Source organism: Macaca mulatta, chromosome 1, assembly GCF_049350105.2.
Source record: "Macaca mulatta isolate MMU2019108-1 chromosome 1, T2T-MMU8v2.0, whole genome shotgun sequence".
NCBI classification, from domain to species: domain Eukaryota; kingdom Metazoa; phylum Chordata; class Mammalia; order Primates; family Cercopithecidae; genus Macaca; species Macaca mulatta.
This window is the reverse complement of record NC_133406.1, coordinates 124,339,831-124,362,177: the sequence shown is the minus strand read 5'-3', so window position 1 is coordinate 124,362,177 and position 22,347 is coordinate 124,339,831. Positions and strand designations below refer to the sequence as shown.

At 39.5% G+C, this 22,347-nt stretch overlaps 1 pseudogene; it reads left to right on the top strand.

Annotated features, from left to right (window-relative positions):
• Positions 1-2,341: 2,341 nt before the first annotated feature.
• LOC107000391 (serine palmitoyltransferase small subunit A pseudogene) lies at positions 2,342-2,538 on the top strand (annotated as a pseudogene).
• The last annotated feature ends 19,809 nt before the right edge of the window (positions 2,539-22,347 follow it).

Genomic DNA, 22,347 nt, shown 5'->3' with positions numbered 1-22,347 from the left:
TGTTTTTGTCTTTTTCACTGCTTTATCCCTAGTAAATGACTAAGTGCCTAAAATGGTGCCTAATCTTTTGTATAGGCAAAATAAACATTTGTGAATGAATGAATGAATGAATGAATGGCAAATATCTGAGCCTTTACCAAGAGCAAACTTTTATAGGAAGGAAGGAAAATCTCCAGAGGGCACTATACAACTGAAAGAGATAAAAGGAAAAGTGAACCCTAAAGAAGTGAAAGGGGCAAGAAAATGAACAAAAGATGGGAAAGATTTTTTTTTTCTTACTTCATTTAGTCTAAGACAGGCCCTGATTGAGTTCCCACACTAGATCCCATGTCAAGGAGTTGGAAGACTCTGATGTTCTAAGGGTAGAGAGTCACAGTATTTGAGCCACATAGCAGAACCAGATTGCATCTTCACTCTCCACTGGCCCACCTGTCTCTTGTTCTCCAAGTAGTAATTCCCTCCCCAAACTCTAGAGGTGGATTTATCATGAAGCTCAAGCTTCACCGCCCCTCAATTTGCTAGGAGGAACCCTAGCAATGTATTTACTTGCCATATGTTTTGGCAAAACTTGTACAAGTGGGATATTGTAGTCACAATAGGTGAGACTGCTGTCTCTTTGTACTCCAACTTCTCCTTATATCAAGTGGCATTCGAGGGGCTGCAGGCATTTTGGGGAGGGGGGCAGCTAAGGCAAGTAGAATTGGAGATACATTCTTTCAGGTTGAATGCTGTTATAGGAATGGCTTTCAGGAAGATACCAACAGCCCACTGTGGAAACTCACCAGGTGTCATAACATAAAGGGGCAGATCTACAGGTTAAATCACAATATGAATACATCGAGACCCTAGTAGAGGAATTGCAAGGTTTGAAATGGATTGGAACCAGAAGCTGTCTGTGGAAAATTCTTTCCAATCAATTGTAGCAGAGGATTTAGTTTCTACTGACACCTAATTGAAAGGAAGTTCTCTCCTACTGGGAATGCACATACAGATGCAGTGTACGCGGCTATGTTTTTGTGCTATACAATAAAACTATTTTTCATAGATTTACATATAAAGTCAATAGAAATAATTTTGATATCTAAGGCCAGTCGCAGTGGCTCATGCCTGTAATCCCAGCACTTTGGGAGGCCAACGTGGGCAGATCACCTGAGGTCAGAAGTTTGAGACAAGCCTCAACATGGAGAAACCCCATCTCTACTAAAAATACAAAATAAGCCGGGCGTGGTGGTGCATGCCTGTAATCCCAGCTACTCAGGAGGCTGAGGCAGGAGAATCACTTGAACCTGGGAGGCGGAGGTTGCGGTGAGCCGAGATCGCACCATTGCACTCCAGCCTGGGCAATAAGAGTGAAACTCCATCTCAAAAATAAAAAAAAGAAAAAGAAATAATTCTGATATTTAGAAGTAAACTGTAACAAAAAAACAGTTAGGTGTGGTGGCTCATGCCTGTAATTCTTACACTTTGGGAGGCTGAGGCAGGAGGATTGCTTGAGGCCAGGAGTTTGAGACCAGCCTGGGCAACATAGTGAGATTCTATCTCTACCCAAAATTTCAAAATTAGCCTGGCACTGTGGTGTGTGCCTGTAGTCTCAGCTACTCAGGAGGCTGAGACAGGAGGATCACTTGAGCCTGTGAATTTAAAACTAGAGTGAGCTATGATTTTTCTACTGTTCTCCAGCTTGGGCAACAGAGTGAGACCCTGTCTCTAAAAAATATTTTTTAAAAAAAGTATCATTTCCAGCTGGGCGCAGTGGCTCAGGCCTCTAATCCCAGCACTTTGGGAGGCCGAGGGGGACAGGTCACGAGGTCAGGAGTTCGAGATCAGCCTAACTAATATGGTGAAATCTCCTCTTTACTAAAAATACAAAAATTAGCTGGGTATGGTGCCACACACCTATAATCCCAGCTACACAGGAGGCCGAGGCAGGAGAATCGCTTGAACCTGGAAGGCAGAGGTTGCAGTGAGCCAAGATCACACCATTGCACTCCAGCCTGGGCGACAGAGTGAGACTCTGTCTCCAAAAAAAAAAAGGATCATTCAAAATTAGTAAATCATTAAAAGGAAGAGAAATTGCTAATAGAAATAATAGACTTTTATATTATTTAATGATCTAATCAATAAAAAGAATGCGTTATATGAATATATTTTTTAAATATTTAAATTTATAATTAGACAGGAATGTTTATATTGACAAAGATAATATAAAAACCATAATACACCATTAGAAAGAGGACGTTGACCACAAATTAGTTAATAGTGAGTGCCATCAATTCAAAGCATATTTAAGATTAGTCATTGAGAGACTGAAATGCCACCTCATCGCAGGAGGCACCTGGCAGGGATGGTGCTGGTGTGAGCCTGGAAGTAGATGTCCTGGTTCTACTATCAATACCTGCTGGTCACAATGCTCTACGTGCTGCAGCCTGGGGAGCAGACGGTGTTCAATTCCACGCTGGTTTCCATTGGTACTGAGGATACATCTTCATGCCCCAGCACATCATGGCGATATTGCACTACTTTGAAATTGTACAATAACCAAGATCAGAAGTTCCCTGGGGAAGACCCACCCTACGAAGTTAGAATGAGACCATCAGATCTGATAAGAAACCCTTCTAGATGTCAACCTAAGCAACCTTATAAAGACTAAAATTCATGAGTAGAACAGGAAAACCACCCTGACTCATGTGTTGTGTTCTTTATTTTTCATTTTAAAAGAAGCTTTTGCATAGTAGTTTTGTCTATTTTAACATTGAAGCCATTTGTACTTTGATATCACTATTTTCTTTCTTCTTTTTGAGACGGATTTCATTCTTGTTACCCAGTGTGGAGTGCAATGATGCGATCTCGGCTCACCACAACCTCCGCCTCCCAGGTTCAAGCGATTCTCCTGCCTCAGCCTCCCTAGTAGCTGGGATTACAGTCATGTGCCACCACACCCAGCTAATTTTGTAGTTTTAGTAAAGATGGGGTTTCTCTACGTTGGTCAGGCTGGTATCGAACTCCCAACCTCAGGTGATCCTCCCACCTTGGTCTCCCAAAGTGCTGGGATTACAGGCGTGAGCCACCGCGCCTGGGCAATATCACTATTTTCTTAACCTTTGTGACTGTTTCAATATTACCCCCATGAAAGCTTTTCTTAATGTACCTTTGAGTACATTTTAATCGTCTTCTATTTTTAAAACCCAAAGTCATTAGTTGGGTTTTACTGTTCTTGCTATTGTATGACATATACATCTGCCTGGATATATTTTTACTCTTGACCAAAGTTTTGTAAGAACAATATAAGATTTAGGATAGGGGCATGGGGAGGGAGGATATTAAGAACTACTTAAAAGAACTACTTGCCGGGCGCGGTGCCTCACACCTGTAATCCCAGCACTTTGGAAGGCCAAGGCGGGTGGATCACGAGGTCAGGAGCTCCAGACCATCCTGGCTAACATGGTGAAACCCTGTCTCTACTAAAAATACAAAAAAAATTAACCGGGCGTGGTGATGGGCGCCTGTAGTCCCAGCTACTCAGGAGGCTGAGGCAGGAGAATGGGTGTTAACCTGGAGGTGGAGCCGAGATCACATCACTGCACTCCAGCCTGGGTGACAGAGTGAGACTGTCTCAAAAAAAAAAAAAAGGCCGGGCGCAGTGGCTAACACCTGTAATCCTGCACTTTGGGAGGCTGAGGCGGGGGGATCACAAGGTCAGGAGATCAAGACCATCCTGGCTAACACGGTGAAACGTGTACCTACTAAAAAATACAAAGAATTAGCCGGGCATAGTGGCAGGTGCCTGTAGTCCAGCTACTTGGGAAGCTGAGGCAGGAGAATGGCATGAACCCGGGAGGTGGAGCTTGCAGTGAGCCGAGATAGTGCCATTGCACTCTAGCCTGGGCAACAGAGCCAGACTCCCTCTCAAAAAAAACAAAAAACAAAAAACAAAAAAAACAAAAAACAAAAAAACAAAAACCTACCTATATCAAAAGATATTTTATTAAGAGGTACTTTTCTGTAAGTTTGAACTCACGAGTATAGTTTTAGCTATCTAGAGTCTAACAGACTTTGCTTTAAAACCATTAAAGTATTTGTGTTTTATTGTTTTGTTTTGTTCTTTTTTGAGACTGGAGTCTTGCTCTGTTGCCCAGGCTGGATCTCGGCTCACTGCAACCTCCACCTCCCAGGTTCAAGTGATTCTCCTGCCTCAGCCTCCCCAGTAGCTGGGATTACAGGCATCCACAACCACATCTGGCTAATTTTTGTATTTTTAGTAGAGACGGGGTTTCACCATGTTGGTCAGGCTGGTCTCGAACTGCTGACCTCGTGATCTGCCCGCCTCAGCCTCCCAAAGTGCTGGGATTACAGGCGTGAGCCACTGGGCCTGGCCGGGTAATGATTCTTGAGGCAAGAGGTGGTTGAGTAGCATTATTATGTAATGTTTATATACCATAGAGTTTTTAAAAGAAGATAAATCTGTTTCCTCTGAGGGCCACTATTAACAACGTACTTCCTTAAATTTAGTTAAATGATTGTAATGGGCGCTGCACTTGCACATTGCATTAAGTTATGATGAGATGAATTGTTGTTAAAAATTATAGCAAAAAGAAGTGTAAACTTGGCTAAAATCCTTTCATTCTTTGTATTTTTTTTAAAGATTTTTATTCCTTAAATGCAAAATGACTACCTAATTTTTTGATGTAAATTCATTAAATTCAAAGAGAAAAAAAGATTAGTCATTGAACAGTAACAACAAAGAAAACAAATTAGAAATACTCTGAAATCTTAGAGTTGACATATGATAAAAATTTGATGGAAATCTCCTAAAACTGACTATAATCCCAAGCATTTATGTGATAGTACAAATAATGAGTTATGAAGCTCACAGAAACTTTTCCAAATTCTTAAAGAAAAACAAGTTTGATCAACCATGCTACTGGAAAGACTAATCTATCTTTATATGTACCCTCTTGATAGAAAATACTACAAAAATCTTTGTTATATGAAGTCGTGACCCAAGAATACAGAGCCAAAAAAATGAAGGCATAATTCTATAGGGGTGTCAGGGCAATTAAGTACCAAAAATATATATATATTTTTTAATTTTGTGATTCTTGTGGCAGTTAAATATTTTTAAAATGTGTAATTGGTAGCAATTTCTTTTCTCACTTTAAATCAGCACTCACTCAAACCTAATTTTGATAAATATTCTTGTCTTCTTTTTATTTTAAAAAGCTTCTAAAATTATATAAGCTTCAGACCCCAAAGGAGTAACTTATTAAGAGGAAAACATCCTAGATTTGCTTTCGCTTCTACTTATTCCAATTCTGGATTTATTAAACCATTACTCAGATTTTAAAACACACCACACACAAAGAAAAGTTTCTAAAATAAATGAGCTAACATGGATTTTGTCATATTCTCAATCTTCTTGATAGCCCAGAGATCCTGATACTCTTTGGATTTTGGAAGTGGAATGGTAGATGTGTGTTGAGAATGGAAGGGAAGGGAGTTAAGGATAGGGTTCCAGAATTCAGACGCCCTCTTAGGTTTGAAATGTGGGGGAAAAAAAAGAGAGAATCACTGCTTACTTTAGTCTGTTCAGGCAGCTGTAACAAAATACCACAACTGGGTGACTTACAGGTAATAGCAATGTTATTCCTCACATTTCTGGAGTCTGGGAAGTCCAAGATCAAAGTGCTAGCAGATTTGGTGTCTGGTAAAGGCAACTTCCTTGTTCATAAATGGTGCCTTCTTGCTGTGTCCTCACATAGCGGAAGAGGTGAGGGAGCTTTTGGGGGCAGCTCTCATAAGAACGCTGATCATTCACGAGGGCCTGCCTTCACGACCCAATCACCTCCCAAGGGCCCCCAGTTCCTAACAGCATCACATATGGGAGTGAGGATTTCAACATATAAATTTTAGGAGGATACAAACATTCAGATGATAGGCCAGAGCACTGACCTAGGCAATGGCATCTAGAGAAAAGAGAAAAATAATTTACTTTTGACTTGGGGTGTCTTGGGTTTAAATCCCAGTCCCACCACTTAAATCATTTGTGACCCTGAGCCCCGTGGAGCCTTGATTTCTGCACTTGTAAAAATAGGCAGAATATTAAATAACTTCAGAATTTTCATGAAAATTAAATGCTACCTGTGAAGTGAAATGAAGATATAAGAATTAAATAAATAGGACTGTTTTAAAGAGTAAATGTGCTCAGTAATTGGTGTTCTGTAAATGTTAGCTTCGTTCTGAAATATATAGACCAGAATGTCAACTTATGGAAAGAATGTAAATATTTTTTGGTTATAAATACCAATGAATTTTTCTTACAATGCCAATGGTCTGTACATACTATATGGATTATATTTCAGCTTTTTGCCTTATCCTAAAGCTAATAACAAATAGGGCAATGATGTATATGGGCAATTTACAAAAGAAGAAACAAGAATATCTGGTAACATAGCAAGAACTTTTTAACATCTTCTTGGTCATCAAACACAATATAAACAATCAGATACCATTTTGTTTCTCACACTGGCAAAGATTAAGAAGAATGAAAATGCCCACTAGCTGGTGGTGAGGAGGGAAGGGGAAGGGTACACTCTTGACATTGGATAGTTGGAGTTCAAATTGGTACAGATGTTTTGGAGAGCAATTTGAAAGTAGGCCCCCTTTCTAAAAACAAAATGAAACTTTAAAAATGTTTACCCTGCATTTAAAGCTAAAAGTTTGCCTGACTCTATGATTTAGTTATGCCTCTTCTAGTTTATATTTTTTGAAGTATAAAAATGTCTTCCAAAAGACATATATAAGAATATACATAACAACTTTATTCAGAATAGCCTAAATGTCTATCAGAAAAAAATAAATCAATAAATTGCAGTATTTTTTTTTAAAGGATACTATGCAGCAATAAAAAGATGGATTACTGCTATCCTCTACAGCATGGATGAATCTCGCAGACGTTATGTTGAGTGAAGGAGGCCAGAAACCAAAGAATACACACCCTATGATTCCATTTATATGAAGTTCAAGGACAGGGGATAGCTACTGACTGGGAAGAGGCATGAAGAGCATTCTGGAGCACTGCAAATGTTTAATCCATTGATCTGGGTGGTGGTTATAACCGTTGTCTATACACATGTAGAATTCAACTCGCAGTACACTTAAGATTTATTCACCTTGTTGTATATATGCTACACCTCAATTTAGAAGTTTTGAGAAAACATACACTTTGACTTAGCCAATATGTTTTCATTCTAAAGAAAAAAGTCAGAGTAGTACAAAAAAGGTTTATATGCAACAATGATCACCATAGCATTATTTATAGTAGAAAAAATCTGGAAATAAAATCCAATAATAAAGAAGTAGTTAAATAAAATTATGATACATCAGATAGTAGAATGCTATAATCATTAAATCAGATAAAATAGAAGAGTCAAAACTATGGAAAGTTTTTCATAATATAATGTTCCAAAAAATATGTTAACGAAACAGTATTTAAGATTTAATACTATATTTGCTTAAAATATACATGTCTGCCTCCCTCTCTCTCTCTATATATATATGTATATTACATAATCCACGTGCTTATCACACGTATCTCTGACTAATGGGATTGTAGATAATTTTCCCTTTCTTTCTCTTGTTTTAAGCAGTTTTCTATATTGGACATGTCCTATTTTGTAATCTGCAAAAATCTGAAATAAAATGTAAAAGGGAAAAATGCTAGGTGTGGTAGTGCATGCCTATAGTCCCAGCTACTAGGGAGGTTGAGGCAGGAGGATCACTTGAGCCCAGGAGTTTGAGACCAGCCTGACTGATATAATAAGACCCCATCTCAAAAAATAAAAAATGAAAATAAATAAATAAAAAGGAGGAGAAGGCCAGGAGCAATGGCTCACACCTGTAATCTCAGCACTTTGGGAGACCAAGGTGGGTGGATCACCTGAGGTTGGGAGCTGGAGACCAGCCTGGGCAACATAGTGAAACCCTGTCTCTACTAAAAATACAAAAATTAGCCAGATATGGTGGTGCACACCTGTAACCTCAGCTACTCCAGAGGCTAAAGCAGGAGAATCACCTGAACCCAGGAGGCGAAGGTTGCAGTGAGCTGAATTAGCACCACTGCACTCCATCCTGGGGGACAGAGTGAAACTCTGTCTCAAAAAAAAGGTGGGGGAGGGGATTGAAAAACAAAGCACAAGAGTGAGCAAGTCAACTCTCTATATAAGTAAGCTGTTCTGTACATTTACATATTGCATTCTAGGTATGCCCTTGATGAAGGTAGTTCACCTCTCTAAGCCTCAGGTCCTCTCTGTAAAATGGGAATCATTATTGCCCCTATCTTATGGTATTGTTATCTGGAATAAATAAAATATTCTGTATGTAGTGCTTAGCAGTGTCTGATATATCATAAACACTTCATAAATATTAGCCATTACATTACTCTGAGACACTGGCTAAAACTCCTAGGTTACCAGAATTGACTTAACTGCTCTTGTCTTCTTTTCACCTTAGGTATCTACTGACCTGGTTATCGCTTCTTCCTTTAAGGAATATTAGAACACTGCTGGGGATGGGCTGACAAACATACCAGTATTGACGCATCCAGTCCCCTGAAAGGTCTCATCTGATTAGGGACATTCATTCTGAGAACCAGGTCTCAGATTCTCTTTTGGATGCATCAAAGTCCAACTGATTCTGACAGCCAACTTTGTGTGTATCCCTCGGAGAAGCCTTGGGGCCCAGGTTCCACACCATTCTGTATAAAGTGGAAAGTTAGGAGATAGCTGATCCGCTTTCTCTATAGAATTATCTTCCTCACAGAATTATCAACTCACTATGGGGGTCTATCGCACAGTGGGTTTTAGTTTCTTTTTTTTCCATTGCTTTCCTTGTTTTCTATTTTCATTCTTTTCTAAAATTTTCATTTCCAGAGCTGCTTCTGGGCTCTCTTCTCCCTGCGCCAACCCACCCCCACCTCCTCCCCTTTCTCCCTCCTTCCTTCCCTTTCTCGCTCTTCCTCTTCGTCTCTCTTGAGACAGGTCTAGTGGCCTGGTTGCCATCTGCTGCCTTTTTTTTTATGAGGTTGAGATCAGATGGCATCTAATCGATCGTCATGGTCTCCATGGTTACCAGGGTGACAGAGGACTACAGAGTACAGGGAGAGACACATTCTCGAGGCTGTCAGACCATTCCTGAGAGGGGAAAGGAAACAAAACCTCTTCCATCATATTTACACCTTCACATCTTTCTCAACTGCAGCAAAACACAGACCCTGTTTATGTTTTACAGAGTGACCTAGTGGCTTGAGGCCAGGGAATGCGGAGTGGCTTTTTTCTATTTAAAAAAATGCACAAGGACAGAAGTAAAGGGTTTTTGTTTTTTGTTTTTTTAGCCTCAGAACCATCCCCTCCCCTCCCTGCTCCATACAGACCATCCATTTTATCATTTTTTTTCTTTCCCCTTTGAATGTTTGGGAATTAATTCAGTAATTCTACTGAGCTGTTATTCTTCCAATAAATCATGGTAGTTTTAAAACTGACAATTGACAGCTATTTGCTTTAGGGAAAGAAACAACCCTCATAAAATTACCAACACTTTAACTTTTGATTAGAATCAGTGTTAATGTTAATGTTAGTTGTTCTTTGGCCAAGCATTATTTGTAATATGGGAAGCCATTTTTCCCACAAAGAGCAGTTTCATATGATAAAATGTAAACAAAATGACCCTTATTGTTAATGCAAAAAGTGCTCAGGCATGACTGTGGTCTGTAATGCTTTAATGCCTAGGGGCTGGCCAATCTGGCAGAAATACATCCAGGCCTTATTCTAATAGAATATGATGGCATTGACAGCCCAGATCTGGTTGAAAGAGACATGAGAAAGATCTTGGTAATAAGGATATATAGCTAACGGGAAAAGGGCTAGATTTCTGGAGTAACTCAGAAACAAGAAAATAACCAATTATCATGCCATTAAATCATGTTAAAACTGCATAAGGAATACTACCCTTTGCTTATTAAAACATCTTTAACATTAGGCACAGATGACTTGGACTATAAGCTGCTTTACTTCCTTTTCTGGAAATATGGCATGCTTCTTAACACTTATTAGAAATTCTCCTCTTTTTTTGTCTTTGTCAGAGAAAACCAAACTTAAAATTATAGCACAGGTACAAGGCCTATCTATAGGTGATTTTTTTTTTTTTTCATTTAAAGAAAAAATGTAATGTCAAACCATGAGCAGTGCTTGCTTCCTTCCTTCCTTCTTTTGTCTCTGACTTCCCTTTGGACCTCCTGCATCTTCTTCTGTACAGTTCCTAGTAAGATTCAGATATATTCATTTGCAGTGCCTTTGGCTGTTAAGCAAATAGCACACTGATATTTGAAATAGAAATGATCCCATCAATTGGAGGAGAGACTTTAATATAAAGGGAAAATAATGTATCAAGAACAAAAACCCTCTTACTCATTTTGCACCTTTGCATCTTAGCTAATGCCTGCCTCTCCTTCCCTCTCTGCAGTTCCTCCTATTCTCTCCCTCTTTCCTGGTGAGTGCAATCATTGAATGGCCAGGGGAACTGCTTTTCTTTAAGTCTCACCTCCCCAGAAAAGCTTTCCCCAGATTCCCCATCACAGACTTCTGAACTCCTAGTGTTCTTTTGGTCTGTGCCTCTCATTCAGGACTTAGCTGTGCTGCCTTTCGCCCCGGCTTATGTATTTGTCATGTTTATCTCTTGCCTCTTGTTTACACTGTAAGCTCCAGAAGGGAGAGACCATTTCCTCTGCTTCTGGGCTTCTCCCTTACTTTGTACCTAGTTAGCTCTTACTAAATGTTTGATAAAGATAACAGCAGCCTGTTGTGCCTACGGGGCCAGCGATAGCTGTTTTTTCTTTGAAGACCAGGAACCAAATTTGATTCTTAGCATTTCTTCAACTGCAGGGATTTTACTTTGTGTCAGCCAAGAGGCTTTCCTTACCTCCTTGTCTTCAACACTCTTATGCACAAGCTTGCTTCTCAGAGAAGGTGGGTTCTACCTTGGAAGGAAATGAGTCGTTTCCTCCCATCAGGACAACTGCCACAGCATGGTGTCAACTCACTCTTGCCTTTCGTAAATTGAGTTTGTCAGTGCTCAGCGACACAGCTGAGTGAAATGTTGTGTGATGCGGGCTGTCTCCTGGGAGAGAGAAACTGGCATAAACCACATCCTAATGGGATCCAGAAACAAAGAAGCGTGAATGAAGTGTTAATTGCATTCATAAAGACATTAACAAAGGAATTAAAATGGCAGAAGCTTCCGTCCCCCACTCAAGATTCACAGAAAAATATGTTATCCAAAGAATGTTCCAACAATAATCATCAAAGTTTATTGCTTGCCCATTGGGGAAATAACTCTTGATACATATGAACTTTTCAAAGAACATTTTGTGTCCATTATTTTGAGTATATTAATTAACAGACAGTTTAATCCACCCTACCTCCAGTTCTTTGCTTCCTTTTGTATGATTTAAGTTTCCAAAAAATCCAGAGGCATTTTCAATGCTGCTTCATTAACCATAAGGATGTCTGTTAACAGTTTGAACCTAATCAATCCTACAGTTCTTATTAGAGCAAAATGCTCATTATCTGGGAGATTTTTTGCTTTTTGAAATAAAATTACAAGACTGGGGGTTTATTTTACAGTCCCTCTTGAATATTCCTGAAATGATCTGCAATGTGGGCAACCCGGGGCTCCCTCCCCAGCCCTGTGGCAGGGCCCCCAGCTGCTGACAACAGGGCTAAGCTGGCAAAAGGTCAGGAGGCTACATTTCACTGAAGATGGATCGCACGGATGAATATTGCGCCTGCTTAATGAAGTCAAGGCCATGGATTTGGGACCTTTTATGGTTTTTCTTGTTTCACTCAATTTTACCTTCATAGACCACGCCACTAATCCCAGCCAATCATTTTGTAGATATGTGCAACTGGTGACTAAGGGACTAGATAAAAGTAAATGAATCTAAAAAACAGTGACCAGAAATCAGAAATCTCTGTGCCTATAACAAACTCAGAATTAAAAAAAAAAAAAAAAAAAAAAGCGTGCAGTGTCTCATGTGATCCCTGCAGAAACTCTGTGAGATATATGGAGCTGACATTCCTACCCTCATCCTGCAGATAAGAAAGCTAAAACTCAAAGACATTAAGTAAAGTCTCAGGATTAAAATTCAGATTTTTTTATCATCTGACTGCTCTTTCTACTGTAGTCATCTAACCCTCCCAGGATCTCATTTAATTCTCATAAGAATCCTATGAAGTAAGAGAGGCTGTATAAACAAGTGGGTCGATTTTTCCAGGAGTCTTTTTTTTTTTGAGATGGAGTCTCACTCTGTTGCCCAGGCTGGAGTGCAGTGGCGCAATCTCGGCTCACTGCAACCTCCGCCTCCCAGGTTCAAGCGATTCTCCTGCCTCAGCCTCCTGAGTAGCTGGGACTACAGGCACACACCACTATGCCCAGCTAATTTTTGTATTTTTAGTGGAGACGGGGTTTCACCATGTTGGCCAGGATAGTCTTGGTCTCTTGACCTCGTGATCCGCCTGCCTTGGCCTCCCAAAGTGCTAGGATTACAGGTGTGAGCCACCATGCCTGGCCTCCAGGAGCCGTATTAATGCAACTAGAGGAGCAGGTGCTCTCAAGCCCCTCCTTAGAATTCGGCTGAACCCCCTGGTTATCTAAAACGCTATATTTTTCAGTCTTGTCTAAATCAATCATATTCATGGATGTGGCATCAACTCAATAGTGCCTGTTTAAAAGTGATGAAATTCTAGTCAGTTGTATGTATCTGGGCTCATCAACACAGACTGGTGAGTGGAAGGGGGCTCAGAAGTGCACATTCAGCATCTTAGGAAAGCTCCTGCATAGTTATTAGCATCAGACCAATTGAGTCTCTGGTTGCTTCTAATTCTGGTGCAAACATTGGGAACACTTCCTCCCAGAAACGAGCTATACATAAAATTCAGGTTATATGCTGTTTTGTATTAGTTGTGCTTAGTCTCATACATGTTACCATACTCTCAAGAGGTGATTATTTCTTATTAGAACACATCATTTATAGTACTTGATTTCAGAATTTTCAAATAATAGCAAATTTGGCTCCAGTGTAGCCATGCCACCAAGTTGTTCAGAATTCTCATTCAAACAGCATTTTGAATTATCTACAGAATTTATTAATATTATTTGCATTTATTTTATTTATGTTTTTATAATTTTGTGTCCTAATTAGAAGGTCCTATTATGTGTTCCTAAGATAGAAGACTAATTTAATCTTACCTATCTATGGCTGGCTGTGGGATGAAAGATGTATAATAAATGTAAAAAAATCAAAGTGAGCAGTTGGCCAGTTATATATTCAATCTAGACAACTGAAGTCAAAGCCTTACTTTTTCATCAATAGCAGAAGGGTTGAAATTTCATTCATTATATTTATGTCAAAATTAAGAGAATTAATTCATGCGCCTAAGTCAGAACTGTGTCATTATCATAGGGTGGTTATTTTCCATTTCCATTTATAAAATCAAAATGGATGAAGTTATTTTCTAGGACTGCACTGTCCATTATGGTAAGCTACTAGACATATGTGGCTATTTAAATTAAAATTATGTAATCAAAATTAAATAAAATTAAAAATCCAGTTCCATATTTTAAATCCTCAATAGCCATGTGGTTAGTGGCTATTGTATTGGACCATGGAGATTTACAGAATATTTTTGTCACTGCAGAATGTTCTATTGAACAGTGCTGTTCTAGAGCAAACAATTGGAATTCACACATACCACAGAAATACATTCTATATCCAGTCATATAGTTGTTTGTAAAACACCATATACAATTTAGTGACAGTGACTTGGAGCACCATCCTGCTGGGGCTTGGGCATCAAGGAAGGACGGTCTGCAGACTTCTCTGCAGTGTGGACTGGCCCTGTGTGTCATGGGAGAGGATGATGAGACAAATCTCTGGAGAAAGGGCAGGTGCAGATGAGCCATTTCCATTTTCCACTCCTGCAGCTCCCACAACCTCAAGTCCAGACCTGCCGCCAAGACGTGCTTGTAAAGAAGCCCAAACCAAAGCACATTTTGGATTAATTCTCTGGCCGTAATTTCTTTGCAAAATCTATCTTGTGCCTTTGATTAAGGACTTTCTTTCATTTTTGCCATGAATTTTAATGAATCTGAACTTAACAGTATTTTCCACCAACCAGAACATTTAGCACAGGTATTGACCAAAAGAAATAAGGCTACAGACAAGCAAGAATCATAACAAAACTGAAAAATATAGTCCAGAGCTCCCCGCTGAACACTTCAAGTGAATGTCATTGGCTCATTCTCATTGACAATCAGCAAGTAAACATCCACAGACTAAAGTAAGGTCTCTCCCTACTCTGGGAAAGGTGGGACCGTTCTTCGGTATTTGTCATATTAGCCACTTTAAACTTGTAAAAATTGAAAAGTAATAAATCACCAATCATCTTCTGGTTTCCGATGTACTAGGACTCGGCTATATTAAGAAAGAGATTGAGGCAGAATGTTTTCACAAGATTGCTCAAAGTCATTTGCAGCAAGCACATGAGATATACAACTTTCATTGCTTTTATCACATAATTCTTCAAAGTGGCCTTATTGGGCACATGTTTTATTTTCTTGGTAGATTGTAAATCCCTTGAAACTTCTAATTATACATATTTGCATCCCAAAGTACCTTATACAGCGGGAGGTGCTCCGTACCTTGGTTCAACCTCATCAATATTCATTGAACAAATGAATGAATGAATGCATAAAGGAGATCCCTGGTAACAAATTTGTCTAGCCTAATTATGGTAAGTTTTGGCTGATAGGTATAGAAGAGTAGGGGGTGGGGGGAGAGGTGCAAAATTTGAGAAGAAACATAGATTGTGAGCTCATTGAAAAGGTATCATTTCAAAGTTTCCTTTGAATCTCCATAGGGATATGATGAAAGAGAAAATATTTTTAAGGGCAACTGTGAATTTCAATTACTGGAGCAGAGGATCAGAGAAGAGTTGCATCCAATCTATTGTCTTTCAAAAGAATTTCTTTGCTGACATTCTGCCTGGAAGTAGGAAACATAAAAATATTGTATTAATTTGTAGTGTATAATTTTGTATTAACAGCCAAGTGGCATGATAATGGAATCAATTGACATTGAAAATAGGATGAACATAATTGAACTGAAGCCCATATACTTTTTCACAAACTTGAATGAAAATGAATCCCAAAATGAAAGTGACCACTTTGTAATCTATCCTCATACTCAGATCACCCCTGATAAGTCAGCATTCAACCCAATCTTCAATATTTCCAAGTAAAGAGAACCATAGGGGTATGTTAAAGGCCATAAAAGGGAGTTTAAGCAAATATTTCTAACCTCTTTTGTGTTTTAACAATGCCAGTCACCAACTTAAGCAAGTTTTTTGACGCAACTTTCTAGGTCATGTATCTTTAAATCACCATGACTCATATTTGTCTCTGTTCCAACTGTTTTCTGGTGTCTCTCTTGCTGAAATGGTTTCAATTAGAGCCTGGAAAGGGTTGATACAGAACTCTTGCACAGTGCTTGCCAACATGGGAATTGGTTTTAAACACTGCTGTTTTTCATCCAGAAAAAAATTCTCCCTTCCCGCCCTTGAGTTAGAAGAGATTATTCTCAGACAGGCGTTTAGCTAATTTTTAATGTCAAAGAAACTTAATTTGCAAACTCGTTAGAAACTCTTTAGTAAAAGCTGCCTAGTAAAACAGATGATTAATATTGGTAAGCTCCTCATTTGCATATTAATTAGTCTCCATACTCAACTAATTAAAACTGCACTGCCTATTTGCGGACTTTCTTCTAGACTGCAGCCTTGTTTCTATGTATAAGCTTGTATTTTAACTAAAATAAGGGTTAGTGATTATGACTGTACTTTTCTTAACATACTGATTTTTCCATCTGTGATACTTAGGACTCCTCAAGGTCCTAGAACCATCTTGAAACTATCTTTGCAAAAATTATAACGGTGAGAAAACTGTGACATAGGAAAATTATGACAGCAAAAGAAATCTGTCTCAACCTACTCCATCTTGTTTTTAACATCCATGCTGTCCTTGTTCATTCCAGGGCGTAGGCCAGGCTAACCATAAAAGGAATTTCGTTTATAGTTTAACTTTGAAACAAAGATGGTAATTGTCCCTTCCCAAAACAAACCCCCTTTTTGCCTGGGAACCAGACCACCTTTGTAAAACTAACAAATTAGCCACGAGATTAGAAATTATGGCTCAGGAGTCATGCAGCCAGAAGCCACACAATTCTAAATTTCCTGATATGCTTTGTATCTGTGTTTCCACCCAAATCTCCTGTCAAATTGTAATCCCCAGTGTTGGAGGTGAAGCTTGGTGGAAGGTGATTGGATCATGGGGGTGGATTTCTCATGAATGATTTAGCACGATCTCCCTTGGTGCTGTTCTTATGACGGTGAGTCTCGTGAGATGTGGTTGTTTAAAAGTGTGTGTTACCTGCCCCTACTCATACCTGCACTCTCTTGCTCCTGATTCTGCCATATTAGATGCCTGGTCCCCTTTTGCCCTTCAGCCATGATTGTGAGCTTTCTGAGGCCTCCCCAAGAGCAGAAACCATAACGCTTCCTGTACAGCCTGCAGAACCATGAGCCAATTAAATCTCTTTTCTTTATAAATTACCCAGTCTCAGGTATTTCTTTAGAGCAATCCAAGAACAGACTAATATACTCCACAACTGCTCCAACAAATAACATCACTATTGTAAAACCTAAGATTGGCGTTTGAGATATTTTTCAGATCCTGCATTTTGATGAACAAACTGGCACCACCCAGACTGGTAAACTGGCCCAACTAGTTCTGCGATCCCACCCAGAAACTGAAGACAGCAAGAAGAACCTGCTTCGACCCCTCTATGATTTCAGCCCCCACCCAACCAAAGCATTCCTCCGCTCCCTAGCCCCCTGCCCACCAGATTAACCTTAAAAAGCCCTAGTCTTCAAATGTTTTGGGAGGCCGATTTAAGTAATAAAACTCTGATTTTCTGTTTAGCCAGCTTTGCATTTATTAAACTATTTCTCTATTGTAATAATGCTGTCTTAGTAAATTGGGTCTGTCTGTGCAACTGTGCAACAGGCAGGAACAACTGTGAGGGCAGTTACAATCTCTAAGCAGCCATTTTATTGAGCCAAATCACTTTTGTCCCAGTATAGCCATATGTTGCTTAATGACGTGAATATGTTTTGTGAAATGCATCATTAGGTGATTTTGTCACTGTGTGACATCATACAGTGTGCTTATACAAACCTAGATGGCACAGCCTACTACACACCTAGGCTATACAGTTTAGCTCATTCCTCCTGGGCTACAAACCTGTACAGTATGTTATAGCACTGACTACTGTAGGCGATTGTAACACAATGGTAAGTATTTGTGTATCTAAAAGTATCTAAATGTAGAAAAAGTGCAGTAAAAATACAGCATTATAATCTTATGGGACCACCATGAGAGCTGTGGTCTGTTGGTGACTGAAACCATGTTGTGCAGCACATGACCTTATTTGTGAGCTTCTTCAGATTTTGATGGGAAGAAAACAGTTGGATGACACAGTGACTGGCAATAATTAAAGTGAAAAGGTACCAAATTGTACCTCAATATTTGGTGTTTTTAAGTCTTGTTCTAGGCCGGGTGCAGTGGTTCACACCTGTAATCCCAGCACTTTTGGAGGCCGAGATGGGCGGATCACCTGAGGTTGGGAGCTCGAGACCAGCCTGACCAACATGGAGAAACCCCGTCTCTACTAATAATAAACAAATTAGCCAGGCGTGGTGGCACATGCCTGTAATCCCAGCTACTTGGGAGGCTGAGGCATGAGAATCGCTTGAACCCAGGAGGCGGAGGTTGCGGTGAGCCAAGATCACGCCATTGCACTCTGGCCTGGGCAACAAGAGCGAAACTCCATCTCAAAAAATAAATAAATAAATAAATAAGGTAAATCTTGCTATATAAATGAATATATCTTTCCAGTATAATTTTTTATATTTAAACCTAGCTACTTTAAAATTATTTAATCATTATTTTACTATTTAATTTTTAGTAAAGAATTATTAGGTGGGAAAGCAGGTTAATTTATTGTTAAAAATTATGCTTGCAGAAAACCTAGTGGTTTGGATCACAAGACCCTAGCTTTTATTGATGAGAATGAATTTCCACTGTGGACAAAACAAAACCAACTAAATAAACAAAAATAAAAATACCTATGAAAGGCCAGGCATGGTGGTTCACGCCTGTAATCCCAGCACTTTGGGAGGCCAAGGCAGGCAGATCACAAGGTCAGGAGTTCGAGACCAGCCTGGCCAACATGATGAAATCCCATCTCTACTAAAAATACAAATATTAGCCGAGCGTGGTGACGGGCATCTGTAGTCCCAGCTACTTGGGAGGCTGAGGCAGGAAAATCGCTTGAACCCGGGAGGCGAAGGTTGCAGTGAGCCAAGATTGCACCACTGCACTCTAGCCTGGGTGACAGAGCGAGACTCTGTCTCAAAAAAACAAAACAAAACAAAAAAACCCACCAGCTATGGAAAGAAACAACCTTTACATACAGAGTTGTTAAATGAGATTCAGGAGAAATTATATCAGTCCAATAATTGAGTGACATTGACCAAATTGCTGAATTTCTCTTTCCTGTGTTACAACAGAAAAGAAATATGCACAGAATATCGACATCAGGCATTTTCCTGTGACACCGCTCCCCAAATTGAGTAAGGTGTCACTATTAGATTCTTCCATAGCCCCCCGTGTTTACTCTTCTCATAGCCTGTACCTCATGGTACTATAATCATATCTTTATTTGTTCCTACTCCTTATTGGATGCTTCTTCACAGCACAGTCTCTGTCTTGTCTATCATTATATTTCCCAGTGCTTAGCATTATCACAGGCATTATATATCCCAGTGCCTATGATATTTAAATAATTGCCAAATAAATAAATGAACAAACATATTAGTACATGGATAAAAATAAATAAGGCATGTGTTTTAATTATTTATGACTGTATGACAAAAAGCTCAAAAACTTAGAGACTAATAACAATAATTTACTATTTGTCATGATTCTGTGAGTTGCCTGGAAAGCTCTTCTGCTGTTTCACCTGAGCTCACTTATGGTACTGCATTCAGTTGGGGGATTTCCCGGGGATTGAGCTCAGTTGAGACAACTGAGGATCTGGACCTTCCTCTCCGTATGTCTTTCATCTTCAGGTTGGCTCTTTGGACTTCTTAACGTGATGAGAGCAATGTGCCAATGTGCAGACACTGAACTTACATCATGTTTGCTGACGTCTCTTAGGCCAAAGCAAATCATTTAGCCAAGCCTAGAATAAATGTGGGAAGAAATTACACATGGGCATGAACACTGTATTTGGGAGACCCTGTGTGTAATAATGAATCACAAATGTCTCTACCTTAAGGGATTTCTTAATCCAGGGGTGTTCAGTTGTTTGGCTTCCCTGGGCCACATTAGAATTGTCTTGGGTCACACATAAAAAATACTAATACAATAGCTGATGAGCTTTAAAAAAAATCACAAAAAAGGCCGGGCACTGTGGCTCACGCCTGTAATCCCAGCCCTTTGGGAGATGGAGGTGGGCAGATCACAAGGTCAAGAGATTGAGACCATCCTGGCCAACATGGCGGAAACCCACCTCAACTAAAAATAAAAAAATTAGCTGGACGTGGTGGCACGCCTGTAGTCCTAGCTACTCGGGAGGCTGAGGTGACAGAGTAAGACTCTGTCTCAAAAAAAAAAAAAAAAAAATCGCAAAATAACCTCATAATGTTTGAAGAAAGTTTACTGATTTGTGTTGGGCCTCATTCAAAGCCATCCTAGGCCACAAGTGGCTCACAGACTGCGGGTTGGATAAGCTTGTCCTAATCAAAGCAGATGAGTGAGTATACAGCTAACGTTCTGTAATAAATGTTATGCCAGAGATAACAACAAACTGCTTAGGATATAGGTATAGACAGCATTAGAGCCAGGAGGTCTTATTTTGAACCTCTCTCCTTTTATTAATTGCTGTGTGACTTTAGCTAAGTTACTTAATCTGTCAAAATAGTGGCTTTATAATTCTAAAAATAGGTATAAGGCCTACTTGGTATTTGTCGAAACTTCCTTCCAATATGACATACTGTTCTACAGAGGCTTGAAAAGCTAAAACCTGTGTTTATCAGACTTCTTTGCAGCTAAAGCTCTTGATGTGACTTGGATCAAGCGATTAAATATGTACTATGAGAACTGACTTTGAAACTGAATCAAATGGGAAAATATGAAGCGGCTTGAAGGGCAGTGAAGGGCATCAACTTTTGCTGGAAGGATCTAGCAGCTGTAGCATAACTCAGGGGCCAACAGTGCTGGTGATAGAGTCATGTTCCAGTTACATGGCTTTGACATCACAACCTATGAGTCTGCAGTAGGCATGGCACCTTCTGGATGCCTAGTGTTCCACCTATAGTAGAGAGAGCAGTCCCCTGGGCAGGCTAATTCTTTTTTTTTTTTTTTTTTTTTGAGATGGAGTTTTGCTCTTGTTGCCCAGGCTGGAGTGCAATGGCACCATCTCAGCTCACCACAGCCTCCGCCTCCCAGGTTCAAGCGATTCTTCTGCCTCAGCCTCCTGAGTAGCTGGGATTACAGGTGCCCAATACCACGCACAGCTAATTTTGTATTTTTAGTAGAGACTGGGTTTTGCCATGTCGGTCAGGCTGGTCTCAAACATCAGGTGATCCGCCTGCCTCTGCCTACCAAAGTGCTGGGATTACAGGCGTGAGCCACCACGCCTGGTCCCTGGGCAGGCTAGTTCTATGGTAGTGAACTGGGAGCCATTCCTGGAGGTCTTGTCTAAAGCCGCTCCATTTAGACCTTTCAGCGCTTCTGTAGGCATCAAATTCCCTTTCTGCTTAAGGTGCCGAGAGTAGTTTCTGCTTTCTGGACTCAGCCCTTATGGACAGGTTGCTTTCCAATATTGTTGTGAAGTTTACTAGAGACACTTTATGTAAAATTGATTCATGCTTGGGAAGTGCTTATTTAGTAAATACTAATGTTCCTTCTCTTATAATTTTTATATACAAAATAACAGATGAAACCTCCAGATGTTTTTAAAGATTCTGACTCTCTCTTAGTGTTTAGTTGGCATGCAAACACAATCTTTAAACAAAAACTTCCAGTCACACTAATATACAAACATGGAAATAGATTCAGAGATGCAAAATACATCCTATTCTTAATCACCTTTTAACAAAGACTATGATCATGTTTTGAGATTAAGTGCCTGATCTTAACCTTGGGCAAAGCATTTTACTGCCTCAATTTCTTCATTAAGGGCCTCAGTGTCCTCATTTATCAAGTAAAGGAGTTGGATTTACATAATTTCTAAGACTTCTTCCTTCCTTCCTTGCTTCAAAACTGTGTGTTCTTTAAAGCACTAAGCAATTACCTCCCACTGCTGGCCTACATATATGCAGTCAAAGTTTATCACCGGTTTCTAGGCTTTGCTAGAGGTCTGAAATTGCGTAAAAAGAGTTGACCCAGTGTCTTTATGAACTTGTTAGTTCTCAAGTAAGCTAGGATAACCACTCCCTCTCAATAAAGAATGTTTTAGCTCTTTTATCGATAATAATATATTTTCCTGACCAAACGAATATGGATCCAACACTCCTAAACATAATTCCTCTCCCGCTTCTAACACGTAAGCAAGCACTGTCATCATTATCATTGATAACTTTTATTACACAATTGCTATCTGTTGAGCCCTTATATTTTCTTGTTTGCATGACTTATTGCCAATTTAACTTCCACAACACCCCATACACTTTTTTGATATGATGAGACTAAGGCTGAAAGAAGTTAAGCAAGTTATCCAAGGTCACGGAATTACCAAGTGGCAGAGTTAGATCTTGACTAGGTGTATTTGAACTGAAAGTTTCTTAACAACTACATTAGATGACTTCTTAATAACAATACTAAGTAGTAGTAGTATTGAAAATAGTATTATTTTAGCCAACCTTTATTGAGTGCTTGCTATATGCCAAGTACTCTGCTGACTTATTCATATCTGAATTCTCATAATCTATAGCTTAAACCCTATTATAACCTCCATTTTATAAATGAAAAAAATTGAAGCTTGTTAATTTTAAGTGTGTCTTTTTTTTTTTTTCTTTTTTTTTTTTTTTCTTTTCTTTTTTTTTTTTAGACAGGGTCTCACCCTGTTATCCAGCCTGGAGTACAGTGGCATGGTCCCGGCTCACTGCAATCTCTGCC